General features: G+C 41.7%; 1 protein-coding gene across 9 annotated transcripts in view; it reads left to right on the top strand.

The window, feature by feature from the left end:
• Positions 1–21,492, top strand: part of sdk2b (sidekick cell adhesion molecule 2b) — a 331,862-nt gene that overhangs the window by 183,069 nt on the left and 127,301 nt on the right. Inside the window, exon 1 of one of the 9 annotated variants that reach the window (XM_054800275.1) lies at positions 18,585–19,355. The exons of the other annotated variants lie outside the window; for them this stretch is intronic. The gene's annotated coding sequence lies outside the window, so the exon portion shown is untranslated. Of the gene's footprint in view, positions 1–18,584; positions 19,356–21,492 lie in introns of those variants that run through there. 9 annotated transcript variants of the gene reach the window in all.

The raw sequence follows: 21,492 nt of genomic DNA, 5'->3' as shown, positions 1-21,492 counted from the left end.
GGTGCTTTTTAAACGTTAAATAATGAAGATTTGTCAGCAGGCCTTGAACCATCCTGCCTTCACACTCCGGTTTTTGTTTTTTTCCCTGTGACTTGATAGCCACAGCTTATAAAAGGTAGCAGTGAATCACAGCGCTGCCTGAGCTGTGCATAAACACTCACACACACAATAACACTGGCCTGGAAACTTGTCACTAAAGATAAACATGCCAGTGTGTGTGTGTGTGTGTGTGTGGTTTACACATTGCCTCCATCTGGAAACACTCCGTTTTGGTTTCAACCGAGGATGTTGAGGTTGTCTAAATATTCCCAAACACACACACACACATACTCGTACGTTCCCTCCCATTGGTCACATGGGCGACCTGCAGACGGACAATGGGATGGAACTAGGCTGGCTTTCCTCTTAAAATAGAAGCGCGGCCGCCACGGGAGATGAGACAGATAAGAGCCAAGAAAAGTGAGCGCTGGGCGGCGGGAAGACAAAGTGCTATTGTGACTTGTTGGATAAGGAGAAGAAGAAGTGAGGGTCAGGAGGTTTTTTTTTTTGGCAGCACACGGTGTGTGGAAATACCCTGTAAGCTGCGTTCAAAAAAGTCGCCTCGCGTGAAACCTGCAGCCGCGATTGATGTTCTTCATCGTGTGACATCATCCAAGCCACATGACCACATGGCAGCTAAAATAGAATATGTTCAAAACTGCTGAGCTGCTGTAAAACATAACTTTCATCAATACTGAATTGTTTTTCTTCATCCTCATAAGCGCTTTTTTTTCCTCCCAGCGTCATATGATTTCATTTTGAGAAGGCGCGCCAAAATGAATGAAATGATGAAGCTTTTAACCGCGCAGGCATGCGGCCTATAGTTCCCTCATTAGCGTTGCTAAGCAACCGCCTCAACAACACCAAGCGCTCACTAAACTACGACATGCAAAGTCGACCTTTCCTTTCCTTTCACAATTTTAAGACATACGTACAGTACACTCTATATATTTTAACTGGGGATGCTCCGGTCCTTCAGCCACCGATTAGTATCGGCCGATTTCTGTAAAAAACACGTAATCGGCACATGCCGATAAACGCCTTTCAAAGCCGATCACAAAAATATGTTTTCTAGATGCTTTTGGAGACACGTTCAAAAAAACTACACTTTAACGAGAAAACTATAAAAAAAAAAACAACAATAGCAAATATGGAAAAAATCAGCAGTAATTTTATGAGTATAAAGTCAAAATATTAAGAGAAAAAGTTGTATGTAAATGAGAAAAAAAGTTCAATCTCGTTCAATACCAAAGACGCATTTATACGTTTTTATAAACCCGAATGCCCGATCCCAACAACGTATTTATACAGTACATATTTTACTTTTTTTTTTGCACGAGAAGATATAAGAGGTGACGATGCAACTCCCCACCAGTGGATTAAACGGCCACTAGGTGGCAGAAGTGCATTTTATGAAATGTTGTAATTCGATGAAAATAATGTCATAATGTTATGAGGAAACATCATCATCATCATCATCAAACATCATCATCATCAAAAAACGTCAAAATTATACAGGAATAAACTCATAATATTATGAGAAAAAATAACATCATTTTAGCAGCACAGAGTTGAAATGTTAAAGAAAAAATGTTTTTTTTAAAGTCAAAATATTAGGAGAAACATAAATAGAGTAGAGTAGAGTAGAATATTCCATTCCATTCCATTTTCCTCTGCTTATCCGGGTCCGGGTCGCGGAGGCAGCAGTCTTAGTAGGGAAGCCCAGACATCCCGGTCCCCGACCACCTGCTCCAGCTCCACCGGGAGGACACCAAGGCGTTCTCAGACCAGCTGTGAGACATAATCCCTCCAGCGTGTCCTAGGTCTTCTCTCAGCTGGGCATGCCCGAAACACCTCACCAGGGAGGCGTCCGGGAGGCATCCGGACTAGATGCCCGAGCCACCTCAGCTGGCTCCTCTCAATGTGAAGGAGCAGCAGCTCTACTCTGAGCTCCTCCGGGATGACCGAGCTCCTCACCCTATTTCTTAGGGTGAGTCCAGCCACCCTACGAAGAAAACTCATTTCAGCCGCTTGTATCCGCAATCTCGTTCTTTCAGTCACGACCCAAAGCTCATGACCATAGGTGAGGGTGGGAACATAGATCGAACGGTAAATTGAGAGCTTTGCCTTCTGGCTCAACTCTCTCTTCACCACGACGGTCCGGTACAGTGACCGCATTAATGCAGATGCCGCGCCAATCCGCCTATTGACCTCACACTCTAACCTTCCCTCACTCGTGAACAAGACCCCGAGATCCTTGAACTCCTCCACCTGGGGCAGGACCTCATTCCCAACCTGGAGGGAGCAATCCACCCTTTTTGGAGGTGCTGAGTCTCATCCCAGAAGCTTCACACTCAGATGCAAACCGTCCCAGTAAACGCTGCAGGTCACAGCCCGATGAGGCCATCAGGACCACATGGTCTGCAAATAGCAGAGATGAGATCCTAAGGCCGCCAAACTGGACTCCCTCGACACCTTGGCTGCGCCTAGAAATTCTGTCCATGAAAATTATGAACAGAATCGGTGACAAAGGTCGAGTCTTCAGCTCTCACCTCCGGCAGAGCTTCGCCTGCATCCCGGGGGAAGGACGAGGATATTGAGTCTGAATGGGCTCTATTCCGTGCCTCGATTGCTGAGGCAGCCGATCGGAGCTGCGGCCGCAAGGTGGTTGGTGCCAGTCGTGGCGGCAAGCCCCCAACCCGATGGTAGACACCAGAGGTCAGGGCTGCCGTCAAGCTGAAGAAGGAGTCCTATCGAGCATGGATGGCTTGTGGGACTCCTGATGCAGCTGATAGGTACCGGCAGGCCAAGCGGCACGCGTCTTCGGCGGTGGTCGAGGCAAAAACTCGGGTGTGGGAGGAGTTCGGTGAGGCCATGGAACACGATCGGTCGGCCTCGAAGAGGTTTTGGCAAACCGTCCGGTGCCTCAGAAAGGGGGAGCAGTGCCCGGTCCACACTGTTTCCATAGAGGAAGCAGAGGCTGAGGACACGAACACGGACAGTTCCGTCACCGTGGCTGAGGTATTTGGGGTAGGCAAAACGCTCCCCAGTGGCAAAGTTCCGGGGGTGGACGAGTTTCGCCTTGAATTCTTCAAGGCTCTGGATGTTGAGGGACTGTCTTGGCTGACACGTCTCTTCAACATTGCGTGGAAGTCAGGAACAGTACCTCTGGATTGGCAGACTGGGGTGGTGGTCCCCCTTTTCAAGAAGGGTGACCGGAGGGTGTGTTCCAACTACAGGGGATCACACTCCTCAGCCTTCCTGGGAAAGTCTATTCCAGGGTGCTGGAGAGAAGGGTACGACCGTTAATCGAACCTCGGCTACAGGAGGTGCAATGTGGTTTTCGTCCTGGTCGCGGAACACTGGACCAGCTTTACACCCTTGCAAGGGTACTGGAGGGTACTTGGGAGTTTGCCCAACCGATCTACATGTGCTTTGTGGACCTGGAAAAGGCATTCGACCGTGTCCCTTGTGGTGTTCTGTGGGGGGTGCTCCGGGAGTACGGGATTGGTGGCGCTACTACGTGCCATTCAGTCCTTGTACAACCGGAGCAGGAGCCTGGTTGGCATTGCCAGCAGTAAGTCAAGCCTATTTCCGGTGAACGTTGGCCTCCGCCAAGGCTGCCCTTTGTCACCGATTCTGTTCATAGAGTAGAATATGGCAATACATTTTGAAAAACAGGGTAAACATATATATATATAATTCACACTTAGTCAAAAGTGTTGCGGCAAATGGAACAGACAACAGGTGGTGTTTTTTTCCACTTCAATTTTGAGCGTGACTCCAAACCCAGACCTCCATGGGTTAATACATTTGATGTCCTTTGATAATTTTTGTATGATTTTGTTGCCAGCACATTCAACTATGTATGTAAAGACAAAAGTATTTCATAAGAATATTTCATTAATTCAGATCTAGGATGTGTTATTTTAGTGTGTTCCCTTTAAACGTACGTGGCCCTCACTGGTAAAGAGAGTTTGGACACCCCCGGTGTGGATAAGTGAGGTCACCAAAATATACATAATAAAACTGTGATTACCATGCAGTCAAAGTACAAGATGAATAAACGGCTAAACGTATGAATATGTGTGTGAGCGTGTGGATGAAAAGTGAGCGTGATTATGTTTGTAGAGGATGAATTAGTGTGTGCGAACGCTAAGAAGTGCACTGTGAAGTCAGGGAGGGGTGTGTATAATCCAACAAGGTGTTGTGTAATAACATCGCAGGCAGAAGAGGTGAAGTGAAGGTTTTTGTGGTGCAGCAGCTGCTTTACATCTGCGTGCACACAATGACAAAAAAAGCTCGCACACGAGCTCCTGGCGTCCTGGCAGGGTTGAGTGGCGCTGCGCCACAGTTGGTTAGACGGGTATTATTGCTACGTTTAGCCTCTCCTCGCTCCTAATCCCGTTTATATGGACTTTGGATGGGCTTTGAGTCCGTCAGAGAGACTGAATGTGGCTCAAATCCAGATTAGTGGCATGTTTACTCTGTTGACTTACACCTTATGCGCTTAAAAGTCGCAGCAAACACCTCCTCATTCATCACTTGTGCGAAGGCTCGCTTCTCCTCCAGGAGTTTGGTGTGGAGGAAGGCCCAACATCAGTTAGCTGACAATACGGGAGGGTCCAAACCGTGAGGGCCACATAGTGAAAAGTGAAAGGATGCAACTTTGCCTCTTTGATATTTTGTAAAGCAACTCATGTAGATACGGTACGCTAACAAGCCACTAGACACACAGTGGTGTGAAAAAGTGTTGGCTCCCTTCCTGGTTTCTAATTTTTCAACACAAAATGCAGTGTTTAAATGAAACTTTTTAGTCAAAAAAATGGTTGTATTTTTTTGGTATGATGTTCTTTTTCTGAAATGCGGCGTTACTTTTACGCCAGATGTAATGGGACACACACCTTCCGAAAAGTTCACCTTTTGTCTGGTCAGACCACAGAGTATTTTCCCAAAGGTCTTGGGGATCATCAAGATGCTTTCTGGCAAAAATGGAAACGAGCCTTAATGTTGTTTTTGTTCAGCAGTGGTTTTGGTCTTGGAACTCTCACATGCAGGCCGTTTTTGCCCAGTGTCTTTCTTATGGTGGAGTCATGAACTCTGACTTTAACTGAGGCAAGTGAGGCCTGCAGTTCTTTGGATGTTGTTGTGGGGTCTTTTGTGACCTCTTGGTTGAGTCGTCGCTGCGCTCTTGGGGTCATTTTGGTTGGATGGCCACTCCTGGGAAAGTTCACCACTGTTCCATGTTTTGGCCATTTGTGGGTAACGGCTCTCACTGTGGTTTGCTTTAATCTCAGTTATGTTTTAACCGGAGGATTGGGGGGGGGGATCACTTTTTTGCAGCACTGTATTTCTTCTGAGCTTTGTCATATAGCTGAAAAAACATATTAATATCAACGTCACTCTTTGCTCTTATGTTCTTATGTTTTGCTGGAGGGGTTTTTTGTAATTGTTGGATATATTTCAACTTTCTTCTGAAATAATCTTCATACATTGTATTCCCATAATATTCTAACTTTATTCCCCAACCTAATTTTCCAAATATTAAGACTTTATTTAGTTGTGTTTGGTTCTCATAATATTACAACTTTATTCATTACGTTTTTGTTTTTTTTTTTTAATATTTCAACTCTATGCTTCTAAAATAAACAAATATTTGTCATATACAGTCAAACTTGTCTATAGCGGCCACAAGAGGGAGTCTGCAAAAGTGGCTGCTATAGACAGGTGGCCTCTATAGACAGGTTGGCGTCCAGTTTGAATGTTGACCAGTAGAGGAAAAAAAAGAAAAAAAAGGGAAAATAATAATAATAATAATAATAATAACAATAATAATAATAATAATAATGTTGACCAGTAGAGGGCACTGCGGACTGCTGATAAAAGTTGTACAGCACTAGGCTTGTTATTATCATGGTTCATGGTTTTAATCCTGAACATGCATGAGTCAAACAGTAGCACATCACATAGTACAATTCACAATTTTGCATGTCCAAAAAGGAGTAGGAAGAAGCAAAGCTTATTTAATCCTACCCCTCATCAGTTTCACATCAGTTGCAATTCATTTATTCACCTCTTGTTCTTCCAAGTGTACTTTGTAGGTCTACATGACAATGTAGTGCAATCATAGCCAAGGTTTTTACTTACTAAAAGGAAGCTAGAGGCTTAATAATAACTGATAACTGATAAAATACTTCAGTTAAGTACAACCGAACTCAGTTTTGCTCCCGCTGCCGCATGCATGCTAGCGTATGTTTTTTTTTTATTGTAGCGTCGCTGGGAGCACGTCCTGTTCCCAGCCTACTTTGCGGTAATGTTTTGGTGCAAATGCTCTTAAAGTTACATGTTTGACCAGGAAATAGCAAGCTCAAAAGAAGACGGCTTTTTTATGTGGAACAACTGACAGTTTGTGTGGATCTTGTGAATGATTGTGACTGAGGTAGGCCGCTATATGCAGTCAGATATTGACCAAGGGAGACAAAATGGGTGGCTGCTGGCTGCGTTGGACAGGTGACTGCTATACACAGGGTCTATAACATGTAAATTTGATGGGGGGGATTTTTCAGTGGCTGCTATAGGCAGGTGGCCCTTCTATAAAGGTGGCCGCTAAGACAGGTTTGACTGTATGTGAAAAAGCCTATTATTAATATCAACTTCACTCTTTGCTCTTTTTTTCCCATTTTTGCAGTTGTTTTTTTAACATTTTCCATATAGTTCAACTTTCTTCTTAAATATTTTTTGGAAATTTTATTTTAGTAATTTTATGACTTTACTACCATAATATATAATAAACCTATTTTTTTTTTCAAATATTACAACTTTGTGTTTGTTTCTCATAATATTGCAACTAAAAAATGTTTCTTTCAACTCTATACAACTAAAATAAAATTAGGTTTTCTCATAATATTTTGAGTTTATTCTCATAAAACTGCAGCTTTTTCTTCTCATTGAAATACAGCTTTTTCATTTAACAGTTTGAGTTAATTCTAGTAAAATTACAGCTGTTTTTTTTTTATCTATTTTCCAAATATTTCAAGTTTCTTTTTGTCATTTTTGTAATTATGACTTTATTCCCCTAATATTCTGACTTTATTCCCATAATATTCTAACTTTTCCTGCAACTTAATTTTTCAAAAATTACAGCATTATTTATTTATTTTTTTCTTATAATATTATGAATAGTGTTACGGCTTTTCATAAAATTACATGTGTTTTGAATTCTATGCTACTAAAATAAAATTATTTTTCCTCATAATACTGCAATTTTTTCCTCTTTAGAGTACGACTTCTTTCTTAATATTTTGGCTTTATACTCGTAAAAATTACAGCCTTTTTTTTTCCATGTCTTTTCATTTTAATTTTAATTTTAATCTTGTAAATTTTCTTCATGTTATTATGACTTCATTCCCATAATATTTTGACTTTACTCTTCTAACATTATAACTTTTTCCGCAGCCTAATTTTCCAAAAATTACAACTTTATTCCTTGTTTTGACTCTTTCCCATAATATTATGACTTTAAAAAATATGTATTTTCCTAATATTTAAACTTCATGCTTTTAAAATGTTATTTTTCCTCATAATATTACGACATTACTCTTGTAACATGATAACTTTTTTTTGTTATATTACAACATTTTTCTCCTAATATTTTGACGTCATTCTTCTGATGTTTCCATTTTTGCTGATGGCGGCCATGTTTTTCCACCAATCTTGCTCCAACTTTACACACATGAGCTTGTCAGTCCCCTTAATGGGTGTACCGAGTTTCGTGGCGATTCAGCAAAAAGTGGGTTGTTTCGTAGAGCGGTGTGAGACATTTCAAGTCAGTCCGACCTTGGTTTGTGAAAAAGTGGTGTATTTTCAGAAAAATGGAAGCACAGGCGAGACAGTGGGGGTGCATTGTTAGACAAAACGGTGTAAAAACGTCTGAGAAGCGCTGGATTAGATTGTCCGATAAAAAGCACGCATCTTCCGACTTGTGAGTTGTTTTTTTCGAGCATCACTTTTCTTGTGTTTTTTCCGGAAAGGTCTGGCCATCCAGGCTTTTCGTTGTGCACGTTTGGGAAAGGACTCGTGGATGTTCCAATCCTCCCTGAAGCTTAACAAGCTTGACTGATTTCTAAATGGAAATAAGGAGAATTGCTAGTGGATTGCAAGCGATAGTCTGCTGTCAAAGCTTCTTATCGGGCGGAAAGAAGCTGAATTATAAGCGGCCATCTGCCAAAAGATTGCAAGCGGACTTTAAAAGTCCCTTTATGTCGGATGAAGCCGGTCCCCGTGTGCAGCAGAAAACCACCTGGGATTGTTTTTGTGTTGTTGTTTTTTTAATCCTTCCGTCCACAGGAAGTGCTCTGTTTTTGGTAAAGAAAGGAAAACTGGAAGACGTCAGATGTCTTCTGCTCTGCTTCTGCTCCAGTAGGACGGTCGCTCGGGGTGCTCCGATCCATCAGCCACCTATTGGTATCGGCCCATATGCCGATAAATGCCTCTCAACAGCGATCACAAAAGCCGATACCTGTGGCTAGCACTATTGCAGCCTGCAGCGATCCTTTCATGCAGTGTAGTGTCTTCACCTACCTAACATCTTTGGCAGCGTCATCCTCCCATCATACGACATTTGAAGAACAAACAAAAAGCAGCTAATGTAGCCATGTGGCTAACACTCGCGCGTATGTGTGTGACAGTCAGAAAGCTAAGCTAATAACCCGAGAAATAATTGAATTCATCGCACGAGATGAGCAGCCTTCGACACGAATTCGTCGAGTGCTTTCTCACGTACCTGGCAGTTCCACCAATGTGCTCTCACATCCAAAGTGTCCTTAAACAAGGTGTGTCATCCTCTGGAGGTTTCACCGTGCAGTGACAGTTTGTCTCTTCAAAAAGTAAATAAAATATGTTTTTGTCTAAATTAAGGTGATTTTGTATCCATCCATCTTCTACCGCTTGTCCGGGTCGGGTCGCGGGTGCAGCAGCCTAAGTAGGGAAGCACAGACTTCCCTCTCTCCGGCCACTTTGTCCAGTTCTTCCCAGCGCATCACGAGGCGTTCCCAGACCAGTTGAGAGACATGGTCTCTCCAACGTGTCCTGGGTCTTCCCCGAGGCCTCCTACCGGTCGGACGTGCCCTGAACACCTCCCCAGGGAGGCGTCCGGGAGGCATCCTGACCAGATGGCTGAGCCACCTCATCTGGCTCCTCTCAATGCGGAGGAGCAGCGCTTCTACTCCGAGTTTCTCCAGGATGACAGTGCTTCTCACCTTATCTCTAAGGGAGGGCCCAGCCACCCTACTTGTCACTAGCCAAAGGTCATGACCATAGGTGAGGGTAGGAACGTAGATCCACCTCTAAACTGAGAGCTTTGCCTTTCAGCTCAGTTCCCGCTTCACCACAACGGACCAATGCAGAGTCCGCATCACTGCAGACGCCTCACCGATCCGCCTGTCCATCTCGCGTTCCATCCTTCCCTCGCTTGTGAACAAGACCTCGAGGTACTTAAACTCCTCCACTTGAGGCAGGATCTCATCCCGGATTTCAGTTATTTTATGTTTTATGCTTTTTTCATACCATATAGCCAGTAGCAGGCTTGCAGCCAGGAAAAAAATGATGCCCGGCCGTTATTAATTAATTACAGATTTTATTAGTAATTACCTATTTATGGGTCCGCTGGCAGTCAAGGGACCTTGGAATTGACTTTTCCGGCACCCCTGGCTAATAGCACTATTAATTATAAATATTATTGCATTATAAATAAATTGCAAACTGTATAATTAATCCATGTGATCCGTATCGGCCGATTTCAGTCCAGGATGACCGGAATCGGCAGCATTCAACCCTGATCAGAACATCCCAAGAGGTCACCTCGTTGTTTTGCAGAGCACAAAGAAGCTAACAAGTTGGGACTTTTCCCTTCCCTACGACTCCTCGGTCTTGTCGTTGGTGGCAGCGGACGGCGGATTAACGCGACATCTGTTTTGTCCGGAAAAACTGCCGCAGATTGCGTGGCGGCTGTGTCGCAAAAACACACGGGCGCAAGATGTAATCTCATCAAGGGATTATAATCTGCAACACAAATGACAAGAAAAGAGGAAACGGCTGAGGAGGGGTGACGGAATAATCCGGAGATTATTTCTGGAGCAGACGCTTTTGAATTGAGAGTGGCAGGCAACAACAACGTCTAGTTAGACTTTGTGGTCATACTCCACACGTCCACAGGGGGCAGCATTGTGGGAAAAACAGTCATTGAAATTCTTTACTACGGGGGTGTCCAAAGTGCGGCCCACGGCTGATCAGCAGTCATTTTACAAGAATAAAGTCAAAGTATTAAGGGAGAAAAGTTGTAATGTAATGACAAAAAGGCATCGTCTTTTCTTCAAGACGTATTTGCACGTGTTTTAGGTTTTTTTGCGTCAGAGGCAAAAAGAGTGATGACGCAAGTGCACGCTAAAAGATGGCCACAAAAACGGCCACAAGGTGGCAGAAGTGCACTTGATAAGAGCTCAGGATCTTTTGCATGTAAAAACACGCTCGACAGTAAGGAGGAAGTGAGAGAGCGTGGAGGAGTGTAGCGTGCAGAAGGTTTACGTGTTGTGGGGACATTTTAACGCATGCACACACAGTTAAGTTCCACATGTGAAAACTGCAAATACTTCAGGGTGTTATAATTGTAAACAAATTGTTATTTTGATGTAAAGCAACCATTTGTTTGTATTGTTTATGTTGTGGTATACTAGTTTACATTGAAAGTTATGCTTGAAATTGTATCCCTTTTTTAGTCGGGAACTGATATTTTCCTGAAACTTACCTATGTTCTACTGCTGATTACTAAATAACGGAAAAAGATAGAAACAAACTTTTTTTTCCTGATGAAAGGTGAGAGTTGAGTCTTTCTTTTGGTAGGTTCCATGTTTGAAGGGTTGAATTGTGAAAAGTGGCTGGCATTGAATGAGTTCATATGTTTTTTTCAGCTTTTTGACAAAGCTGGGATGAGATACACTGTATCTATAACTTGTTAGCATAGCTACATGTGTTGCTTTTACCAAATATCAACGTGGCTTTCTTTTTTCACTTCTTCATGTGGCCCTCGCTGGTTAAAAGTTTGGACACCCTGTGGTTTAGCAGATGGAAGTACAAAACAAATTTTTCATCATTTCACAGCATTGCTTTTTTTTCTGACCAGAACTTGACGTCACAGTGTTTGTTTTATTTGTATTTTTGAATACGCTGCCAGATGGAACATGATTGGGGCCAATTAGCTGAAGAGAATAAAGGATAAAAAGTAGTGAACTCGCATGCCGAGCAAAAGTCCTGAGTCAGGTTGTGTTGCAAGAAAAACAAGAAAGATGTTAGCTAAGGTGCTGGAAAGGTCACAAAAGGACTTCCAGTGAAGAAAATGGCAGCATTATTGGGAGACACCAATATCTTCCTGAGATGTTTTGTTTTATCTTGTTTTTTTTTGTTATGTTTTAAATGTACACAAATATGTATGTAGGCCCGACACACACACACACACACACACACACACACACACACACACACACACCGCTAATTAGCTGCTAATTATCCAGGCGAGTGTAAACAATCCCAGCAGATGGCAAAAAGTGTGGCATTAGCGCTAACGACCTTGAGCAGCGTGATCCTTCCTCATTAAGCCGCGTCGTCGTTAAAAAGCACACGCATGAGGACCGCTCGCCACCGCAGCGGCCGATGTTCTGCGAGGTTCCGCCCCACCGCTGTCCTCGCCCGGGTAACCGTCGCGTGAGGTGAAATCTCAATGAAAGTGGGAGAACGGCTCTTGATTGGTCCTTCTCAGAGCCACGGACTCCTCCCACTTGCCAGCACGCCACCCACCGCCGGGCGTCCACGTCGTCATCTCCCGGGTACCCCACCACAACGATGCGTTCTCGCTTACTGAGCTTTATTTATTTTTTTGCTGCTAACACACCTGCTGCCATGTTCCCATCCTTAATGCCGCCGTTTGATGCCCTAGCTAGGACGATTACAAGCTTCCGCTAGTGCTAATTGCTACACAGTCTGCACCTCGCGAGGTAATCCCTCAGCACACAAAAGCTTTTGTCTGAATTGTTGCTTTGCACCATTGATTAAACTGTCACGTCACATTTTGCTAGTAGAAGCTCCCCTTTTTGCTTGGGAGTGCAAATGGTGCGCCGTAATGGAAGCACTCGCGTACTCTAATTGGGTGCGTGGTGATGCGGCGGCAGGCGGCGGCGGATAGTGATGTGCAGATCGATACTGAAATATTGGTACTTCCAATACCAGCTCTACATCGATTCTCAAATCAAAATATGGATACTTTTGATACTTTGGTCATTTGAGGTCATGTTTGTCTGTTGAAAGGATCATGGATGGTAAACGGAGTTTTCATTCTTATAGTAGTTCTTAACTCATTCAATACCAAAGATGTATTTATATATATTTATATATTTTATAATCCCGAACGCCCGATCCCAACAACGTATTTATACGTCTTTGGGGGTTGCGCAAGCAGCAAAAAGAGGGAAATGTCAACTAATGCATTTCACTTCGGAGCAATTTTAAGGCATTAAAAACTGCCACAAGGCGGCAGAAGTGCATTTGATAAGAGTTTGGCAGAGATCATGTGGATGGACAAATCACACATGACAGGAAGGAGGAAGTGAGGGAGCGTGGAGGAATGTAGCGTCCATGTGCGTGTCCATATGCGCGTGCGCACACATGCACACACGCATAGTTCAGTTCCAATGGTGAAAATTGCAAATAGTTTCATGATGTTATATTTGCAAATCAGTTGCTATTTTGATGTAAAACAACCCCTTTTTGTGTTGTTTATGTTGTGGTACAGTTGCTTCGATATTTGAGCTGTCACAAAAGTAGAAAATATTTGTGTGAAAGTGAAAGTTGTGCTTGAAATGTATCTTTTCACAAAAAGCCGGCTTTCTCCCTTTTTTTAGTTGGGAACTGACATTTTCCTGAAACATACCTATTTACTACTGCTGATTACTAAAGAACAGAAAAAGGTAGAAACAAACATTTATGTTTTTTTTCTGATGAAAGATGGTAGGTTCCATGTTTAAAAAGAAAGATCAGTCAAAATGGTCTGAAAATGGCTGCTGCTGAAGCGGTTGACTTTTGAAAAATGTCTGGGATTGAATGAGTTAAGTTTATTTAATAATTACAATCGTTAGTATTCTTTACGCTATTATATGAATTACGCCACTTTTTAAAATTTACCAGAAACAATCACATAAAATATCGGTATTGGATCGATATCGCCGATACCAGCCTGAATTTTACTCAGCATTGAATTGGAAATAAAATCAGTGGTATCACACATCACTGGCGGCGGATGCGTAAGAATCTTTTGAGGATCCCGCACGAATAACTGACTGCTCATCCAAATTGTCCCCACCGGTGCTTCTCCTCCCGTAAAAAAAGCTGATGTTCATGTCAGCGCGGCCGTGCGCTAGCCCTCCAATCAAAGTGTGTTTTGGGCCCTTGCCCTGAGAAAATCATTCCATGAGACGGAGAAGACTAAACAGGATGCCGGTGCCAGCAACTCATAGAGTGCTTTGTACAGATGAAGACATCATTTTCAAGGTTTCATGTCAGAGGGGCCATGACAGAAAATAATTGCGGTAGATAAATCTCCGTCAGTTAGCAGCAGTGCACCTGAGCGAAGGATGTCTATGTGAGCAAAAAGAAAGATGGAAATGGAAGTGAAAGTGAAAGCCGAGCAAGCACAAAAGAAGGGGAAGCAGGTTTTGTGAGACTTGAAAGCCTCGGACGTCTTTTGAAAGAACTTAGCCCCCCGCACAGCTTGTTTGGCCAAGGCCAGGCTGCCCTTTCGCTCAACAAAGGCGGTGCTCGCGCTTCTCTTCCAAGTGATCGTCGCATCCGGTGACTCTGATCCGCATCTTAAAAGCAAATCCACACATCAGGTGACCAAAGGACCGGTGGCTTGATTGGGTCCTTATTTGCATTTGGGTTTGTAAGAATTCTCACTGCCAAGAGTTTTGAAGACTTGGTCTGTTTGGCTTTCGACCTGAGGAAGCTCCTTACACCAGGAGAGACCAGGACACTCCCATCTGGTCTAGGCTGGTTGATCTTGGGAACTAGAGGACTTGGAGGCTGCAGGATGTTACGTTGGAAAGAGTTTTTCGTTTTTGGTTATCTTTTGATTTGGTGCTTTGCTGGTTGATCCTGGTCTGCTCTCAACCTGGTCTCCTTGTGACAGGATGTTTATAACTGGAGGACACAATCTGATTTTTTTTTTTAGTTAGGAAGAAGACTTTGATTCATTTTTGGCTCAAGATTACAAGAAGAGGTTTCTAATTGGTCCTGGTCTGGTCTGAACCTGGTTTCCCTGCGATAGAAAGCAGACAACTGGAGACAAAAAGTTCACACTGGAAAAGGTTTTTAGAAGACTCGGTTCTCATTGGCCTTAATTTTCAATTCAATTCAGTTAAAAAAAAGTGATTTGTCCCCAAGCGGCAATTAGAGACACACCGAGCAGCAAACACTGCAGGGTGAGGAGTGCAGCTGAGACCTGAGTACAGTACGTGAGGCTAATGCATCAAATCCTAAAATACTAAATCTGGAAAAATAAGTAGTCTTTGATTCATTGGTCCTGATCTGGTTCTGATTGTAGCATAGCTGCTGTCCCGGTCAGACATCCTTGAGAGGGAGACAAGAAATTCATAAAAGTTGCAAATAAGACTTTGTCTTTGGCCTTAGAGCGTAGGAAGCGCTTCATACACCAGGAGAGACCAGGACCCATTATACTGGTCCAGTTGGATGTCAACATGTAGAACAAGATCAGAACAGGAAGTTGAGACTGGTAAGAGTTTTTAGTTAAGAAGTACACTTGGTTTATCTTTGGCCTTAGATGGGGGAAGAGCTCCGTCCACCAGCAGATACCAGGATAATCTTTGCTTTCTTGGTCCTGATGTGATTTCAATGTTCCCCTCGCTAACCGTCCAGTGTGTCTCTTTGTACTTGTCCTGCGTTCATATTTCTTTGACGGCTGCGTCACACAGCTCAGTTACGACAGTTTCTAAGCAGGCAGCACTTCCTGTTCCCTTCAGGGGAGTCATTATTCCACGCCGTCGCCAGAAAGAGACGTCTTTAGAGACATTATGTTGAAGACTTGGTCCAAGCGCAGTACGTGCCTTTGTGACCGTAAAAGCCATTGTGTCCGCGTCAAGGAATGTTGTAAATAGCAGCGCCATTCCAAGCACGCCTCCTGGCTTTGTGCGTGTGTGCACAAAGACGGCTGATTGGATGTCAATCACCTCGCACCTCACCTGTCGCCGCGTGACAGGGTGAGAGACGGCGCTGACCTTCAGCGGTGACGAGGCGGCCAGGCAGGACAATTAAGACTCGAGACCTTTTTGTCTTGCGGCTCACGGGCCGCAAGACACGCCCACCGAGCACTTGTACCATGAAAGGTTCTGCTTTTGTTTGGAAACGGTTCCTTTTCAGGCCTGGAGAAGGTAACATCTTCACGTCCATAATTAGTCACATGGGATACTTTAGTGCAGCGTTCTACCGTCGGAGATACAAATGGACAACAGGATTGGGTTCGATTCCCAGCCACTGTATCAGGAAGGACAGCCTTGGAAAAACCAGGCCCAACCTGGCAGGAACAAGCCAAAAGTGAAAAAAGTAACAGTCTGTAATGGTATTATAATACTAGGAACATATATATGGTGTCCAAAGTGCAGCCTAGGGCCTGCAGCTGTTTTTCAATTGGCCCACGGCACCTTCTAAAAATATGATTTAACAAGAAAACAAAAAAAAAACCAGAACAAAAATAGAAAAAATCAGCAGTAATTTTATCAGACTAAAGTCAAAATATTAAAAGAAAGAAGTTGAAATCTAACAAGATTTTTTTTTTTACAATAATAATTTACATTGTAATTATGTAATTATAATATTATGGGCATAAAGTCTAAATATTATGGGGCATAGTGTTAGTATTACAAGAAGAAAATTTACAGACAGAAGAAGAAGAAAACAAACACAACAGCAGCAAAAGTTGAAAAATCATCAGCAATTTCTCGAGAATAAAATCTAAATATTAGGAGAAAAAGTCGTAAATTTACAAGAATAACGCCATAATATATAATAAAAGGCAAAAATAACATCATTTTCCTAGCATACCATTAAAACCTGATTTTTTTAAAAAAGTCGGACTATTCTAAAAACATACAAAACCTAGTTGGGGACGCTTTGACAATAAAGTTAAAATATTATGGGAATGAAGTTATAATTACAAGCAGAAAATGTACAAGAAGAACGCTGAAATAGTTGGAAAATTGAAAAAGAAAACAGCAGAAATTTTATGAGAATAATGTCAAAATATTTAGAAAAAAAAGTTGTATTCTGACAAAGAAAAAGTTGCAATTTTATCAGAATAATAATATCAGGACATATAATGTCATTTTAGTTTAAAAGACTTTAATTATGAATGAAATGCTATTTTTTATCCTAATATGATGACAAACAAAACACAATAAGTCAAAATATTTAGTCATAAAATTTTAAGAAGAACGTTTACAGAAAGAAAGTTGAAATCGTTGGCAAAGTGGGAAAAAAAAGAGCAAAAAAGGGGGGAAAAAGAGTGAAGTTGATTGAAATCATGTTTTTTCAGCTATAAGCTGAGATGAAATAAGCAACGTCTTAGCATATCTACATGAGTTGCTTTACTAAATAGTTTCATTTTCACCATGTGGCCCTCTCTGGGAAAAGGTTTGGACACCCGTGGTGACACCCTGAGATGGTGCAGGTGTACCTAATAAAGTGTAAGTGCAGGTGTACGTCTGTCTTCATCTCTGCTTTAGCTTGAAGCCGCCGTATGTATGCAGTATATATACTGTATACAGTATATGTAGTGATAAAAGATAAAAATAGTGTGGCGTGTTGTTTTTCTTCTTGTGGTGCTCGTTAAGTACAGTAAGTCACCTATAGGACACTCACCTAGCAATTTCAAAGCAATTTCACTCAACTCGCCTCAGCAGATTGGCAGTGGGGGGGTTGGGGGGCACGCCGCATGATGGAATATAGGCGCTAAATCCCATTATGAGGGGAAAAGGTGCTTTTTTTTTGCTGCATGGTAAAGTGATGGAAGAGAGTAGAGAGCGCTGAAGAGGCTGTGAGAGGGTTTGGAGCGCCTACTTTTAGACTCGTCGCTGCACAGGTGGAAGGCAGGAGCCGTCAGCGCAAGTAGGTAGCGTTCACTATGCTCCCGTCCTGGGAAGCTGTCAATCACGCGTGCAGGAAAACCCCGGACACCAGCTTCTTAGGAGGTTGACGCGCGATGGAGCTGACACTTCCCTGCGCCGGACACTTCATTAGGAACACCTGCACAGCACAATGAGCTCCGTTCAACACAACACACGTGTCAAAAGGTGCCCCGTTACTTCGCTTCCTGCGTCATATTCAACACACTTCACAATGAAGCGACACTACGAGCCGCAATCAGCGGGAAAAAACACATTTTCATTTGTGTTTAATGAACTCATTCAATACCAAAGACGTATTTGTACGTTTTTATAATCCCCAACGCCCGCTCCCGACAGGAATTGTCACCTCCTGTCCTGCACTCTTATTTTGTTAGGCTGTACTTCCTGCGGGGGCTAAGCGGCAGCCAGTCGCTTTACTCCAGTGGCGCGGTGTGTGCAGCTGTGCCTCATTAGTAAACAGTCGGGTTTATTAGTCCAGCGTGGGTCCTTGTCATTGTTTTGCTCACTCGTGCTGTCACGTAGACGCTGTGTGGGTATTGTGTGAAGCGAGTTCAGTGGGTTAGCGAGTCTTCAGCGAAGGTAGCTCTCTTTGAAAGCAGCTGTATCCCCATGGAAACTTATACTTAGCTCATAGCCTGGTCGGCTGTGTTTTGCGCTAAAAAGTCGCCACAAAACACGTCACACGCAAAACACTGTCATCTAGTGGTCACAATGAGATACAGCAGATTAAAACATTTCATGAACTTATATTAAATATTTATATATAGATATATATACAATTTTAAATGAAGCGTGACTTAAATAAAGCATAAAAAACAAACTAAATGAATCTAAGACTTATATAAAAGTGTTAAATAAAAAAATTGAAATAGCAGTATAGAAAAGAATGCAAATAAATCTAATAAAAATGAGTTAAATAATGTGTAAAAAGAAAAAACTTAAATAAAAGTCTAAAATAATAAAAAAAAATAAACATGACTTCAATAAAAGTGGAAAAAATAATAAAAAAATAAATCAAATTTAAAATGACTAATAATAATGTAAAAATAATAATACAAATAAAAATGAATTAATTAAAAGCATAAAAATTACAATAAAATGTTTAAATGACTTAAATAAAAGCATAGAAAAATTATGAAAGCAAAATTTCAAATGACTTCAATAAAAGTGTAAAAAATAATGAATACAAACTAAAAATGACTTCAATAAAAGTAAAACAACAATAAAAAGAAATAAGAATGACCTCCAAAAGTGTTTAAAAAATTATAAAACTGTAAAATATCATTAAAAACGAATTAAAAATGCCTTCAAGCAAAGTTAACGCTTTGTGTGAGCTGACTTCATCATGACTGGTCTTTGAGCATATTTGAAAGTATTATACCAGGACAGCATGATATACAGTAAATGTGTATATACAGTACGTATTAGGGGCTGGATTGTTGGCTTCCCAAATGAGGACAAGCGGCATGAAAATGGATGACTGAATGAATGAATGGATGGATGGATATATTGTGTGAAAAGCAGGCACGTGCATGAAGTGCGTTGCTAGCGACGGAAATAGGACGTCTCTTAACGAGAACTCTCCTCGTCCTTCCCCTCTTAACCGAGTTACTGAATGGCGGATTGTTTTGTGCTACCACATTGTCTTCCTCCCCTCTGACCTCTTAAAGGCTCCGCTCTCCGCCAAACCCCGCCGTTTTATTTTTTTCTGTTTGTTTATTTGCCGCTTTCTCCCCTTCCTTTCACTGCTGTTAGCATAACCTTGCGATACGAGACCGCCGTGCCGCCGCCTCGTGCCGGCATAATGCCCAAACTGGAAGCTAATTAGCCAGAGATTACGGCCCCTCTGTGAGAGCACCGCCAACGTTTTTTATTATCGTCTTTTTGCCACAAAGACTCACAAACTCGCCGGAGCTTTTGTGGCTGCACACAAATGCGCGCCCTTGACTGGAAGTCTCGACCAGAGCGCTGGAATAAACAACTTCCTGCTTTACAATGGCTGAAAATAAGACACTAGGAACCAAGCACCGCACGGACGCCATCAACAAGGTAGAAGAGAAGAAAAGTCGCCAGAAGGTGAGGGCCAACTCATTGGCTTGCAGAACGGCGAGAGTTGCCCCATCCACCGGGACCCGGCTTTATTTACACATTAGCTGGTGTGTGTTGTGTGTGTGGGGGGGGGGGACGCAGCGGTGACTTAAAAAATGACTGAATCAATAAAAACGTTAAAAATAACTTTAAAAATATAAATAAAATGAAAAATGTTAAAACCGTTTTTTACGGCATTAAAATAAACTCATTAAAATAAAGTGCAAAATAAAAATTATTAAAGGTTTAAAATGACTTAAGTATAAGGGGAAAAATATATATATAAATGGCAAAGTGTAAAAAAAATGAACATGACTTAAATGTGTAAAAACAGTAAATAAATGAAAATAAAAATCACTTTAATCAAAGTGTAAACAAATAATATAAACAAATAAAGTTTTAAAAAAATGCAAAATAAATTTTAAAAAATGACAAAAGTGTAAAAAAAAATAATTTAAATAAATTCAAATTAAAATGACTTAAAAGTGGGGAAAAAAATCAAAACAAAAAAATGACTTAAATAAGAGTGTAAAAAAAATAAGAAAATTAATACAAATTATTGCTGCTTAATGACCATCGGAAAATATGTGTCCCAGGTTGAGACCATTTGAAAGGCCCTGGTTTAGGGTCAAGCCGGATAGGATCGCTCAGTAAAATGAATTTGCCAGCTGTCCATTGCATTCCAGTGCAGCAGGTGGCGCTACAAAGCCCTCCTTAGAGGCCGTTGCAGCCAATGAGAAGCCTGAAGGAAGTAAGCAGGGCAAAATCCTGTGATTATGCAAACTTTAGCAACTGACATGCTATCAGGGCATCGAATGGATGGCAGCTGGTCTGTTCAGGCTGTCTTAAAAGACAAGATAGGACATGACTAGACTAGATAGAACAGCTCTAGTCTGACTAAATAGGACAGCTCTAGTCTGAGCGGTTTGTGCAGGATGCAAAGTATTTATCCTCTAAGGTAGACTCCCAACTAGAGCTGTCCTATCTGGTCGGAATAGAGCTGTCCTGCCAGGTCCTATCGACGCCTGCTGGTAATTGATGACGTCAAATGTGTCCTTTTCATCCGCTAAATCTTTTCTGTGACGCCTACTTGTTCCCAACATGAAGCGTTAGCGTAGACGCGAGCGTCCGGGACCTCCTTCACGCTTGACCCGTCGACCTGCGCCAGTCGTCCTCACTGAGTGGCGCTCGAGAAAATGATATTTTACAAACTCTTCTGTTAGATGGGATGATTACGTGTGCGGCGCTGGAAAGGAAAAGATGTTTAGTAGCGATGTTGAAAAAGCGTTGATGGAATCTCGATGATGCCGGCTTGTTTGTCTTGTGGCCTGCTGATGAAATCCCCCTGCTGCTAATTATCTCCTCATTCCCACGCAAATGTTTGCTTTTGGGCCTAAATTGAAGTCTCATTGGAAAAATCATCAACTCCGTTGCCGCGCCGACGACGCTTTGCATGTCAATGCTTCCTCTTTCTGCAAGATTTGGGAAAGATGTGTTTGCTGCCGGACTGGAAACACTTTTAGCTTCATCACGACCACAATCCCACTCATTCCAGCGCTTTTTAAACTGGTGGCTAATGACAGTAATATGTGAAATTCTTCTAAAATGCACTTTGGACGTGGAATTACTGTACAGTACGGTACATGTGTGTCTCGACATCTCTCTGAAGATGATAGGCCTTTTCAAAGAGCAAATACATTTGCTTGGTTGGAATAAATGTATTAGGAAAGGAAGAATAACCAAATGAAGGAATAAATAAATCTAAAATTCAAATGATTAAAAAAAAACGTAAACATATAATACAAAATAAATAAATATTGAAGACTTAAATAAAAGTGTAAAAATAATACAATTTTAAAGTAGAAATGCTTTAAATAATAGCATACGAAAATAAATAGTCAAATAAAATAAAATGACATAAATAATCATTTTAAAAATGGACTTAAATTTAAATAAAATTTCATTTAAATAATAAATTTAAATGAAAATAGCCTCAATAAAGGTGGAATATATAATAAAATAATTACAATTTTAAATTTACAAGTTTACAACATAATTAAAATGAATACAAGCAAAAATATCTTAAAAGTGTAAAAAGAATAATATAAATAAGTTAAATCAAAAC

This window comes from Dunckerocampus dactyliophorus, chromosome 15 (genome assembly GCF_027744805.1).
Source record: "Dunckerocampus dactyliophorus isolate RoL2022-P2 chromosome 15, RoL_Ddac_1.1, whole genome shotgun sequence".
In the NCBI taxonomy this organism is placed as follows: Eukaryota; Metazoa; Chordata; class Actinopteri; order Syngnathiformes; family Syngnathidae; genus Dunckerocampus; species Dunckerocampus dactyliophorus.
This window is presented reverse-complemented; position numbering and strand designations above follow the sequence as displayed.